Source organism: Babylonia areolata, chromosome 12, assembly GCF_041734735.1.
Source record: "Babylonia areolata isolate BAREFJ2019XMU chromosome 12, ASM4173473v1, whole genome shotgun sequence".
In the NCBI taxonomy this organism is placed as follows: Eukaryota; Metazoa; Mollusca; class Gastropoda; order Neogastropoda; family Buccinidae; genus Babylonia; species Babylonia areolata.
In genome coordinates, this window is record NC_134887.1 from 33,563,026 (window position 1) to 33,564,921 (window position 1,896).

The following is a 1,896-nucleotide window of genomic DNA, read 5'->3' on the forward strand; positions in this document are numbered from 1 at the left end:
GACACACTTGGGTCGATCACAGCCATGACTGGCGCAACAGCCGAGTGTTTAAAAAGTGTTGGTCTTTCAATCTGAAGGTTCTGGGTTCGAATCCAGATCGCGGCTCCAAGTGGGTCAAGGGTGGGGATGTACAGACCTGCTCCTGCCTGAACTTCCATCGTGTGCATACACACGCAGAAGATCAAGTACACGCGATAAAGATCCCCGGTAATCCATGTCAGCGTTCGCTGGGCTATAGAAACAAGAACATGCTCAGCAGGCACACTCCCGGAAAACGGAGTATGGCTGTCTTCAAGGCGGGGGGGTAAAAACGGCGACACACACTAAAAGCCCATTCGTACACAAGAATGTAGGAGGGATGTGCAGCCCATGGACGCGACAGAAGTACATGAAGATCGTAGCCACACACTGACAGAGTACTGTTGAGCTTTTTCCTCCAGCCTCTCTCGTTCACACCAACGGGCCTACGTGAGCAACCCATACTCGCGTTCTGTCTGTGTGTCTGTCTGTCTGTCTGTGTCTGTTTTTCTCTCTCTGCCTTTGTCTCTGTGTTTCTTTATGACCCCCCCCCCACACACACACACACACTCTCTCTCTCTGTCTTTCTCTTTGTCTCTCTCTGTCTTTGTATATATATATATATATATATATATATATATATATATATATATATATATATATATATATATATCGGTCTTTCTCTCTCTCACACCCTTCTCTCTGCCACTCTCTCTATCTCTCTGTGTCTCTGTCTCTCTGTATGTCCTCCTCTCTCTTTCTCTCACTCTCTCTCTCTGCTGTCCGTCTGTCTCTCGCCCTCTTCTTTGTCGCACAAGTAAAGGAAAAAAAAAAACAAAAACAAAAAAAAAAAACAATCAAAAAACAAAGAAACAAAAAAAAATCAGAACACCAGTAAACAAAGAAGTCCAATGGTGAAGAAACCAAGACGCGGACAGAACCTCACCACTGCTTGGCTCCATCGTCACATGGTCCAGTCACAAGTCTCCCCAACAAGATGCATGGAGTTGTTTTCCGTCGAGCACAAGTTTCATCACAGAACATGATTTTCGTTAGAAGACATGATTTTCTTTACAAGACATAATTTTCGTTACAAGACAAGCTTTTCATCACAAGACGTTAAAGATTCCCATCACAAAATACGATTTTTCAACCACGAGACACGCTTTTCATTTACAAGACATTCATGATTCCCATTCAAAGACATGATCTTCGTCGAAATCGTTCTTAAACATCCAAACACACGATTTTTTTTACTCCCATGTTGAAATGACTGCTTTCATAATCTGTGTACGTCTGGGTGAACGAACCAGTGCAGGACTGAATCACGAACAATTTGCTGAACCAAAGCGCAGGTCCTGTCTAAAGCTGCGATGCATTCTGATGACCCCATCAATGTTTTGAAGGGACTGTCAACTCCTGTACCGGCATATACCAGCCACACCCGACGCTCTTGTCAACCACCACCACCACCACCAAGAGTGCAACTCCAAAGACTCACGAGATTATGCCCAGCCATGACGGGCGCAATAGCCGAGTGGTTAAAGCGTTGGACTGTCAATCTGAGGGTCCCGGGTTCGAATCACGGTGACGGCGCCTGGTGGATAAAGGGTGGAGATTTTTCCCGATCTCCCAGGTCAACATAAATTATATGCAGACCTGCTAGTGCCTGAACCCCCTTCGTGTGAATATGCAAGCAGAAGATCATATACGCACATTAAAGATCCTGTAATCCATGTCAGCGTTCGGTGGGTTATGGAAACGAGAACATACCCAGCATGCACCCCCCCGAAAACGGAGTATGGCTGCCTACATGGCGGGGTAAAAACGGTCATACACGTAAAAGCCCACTTGTGTGCATACGAGTGAACGCAGAAG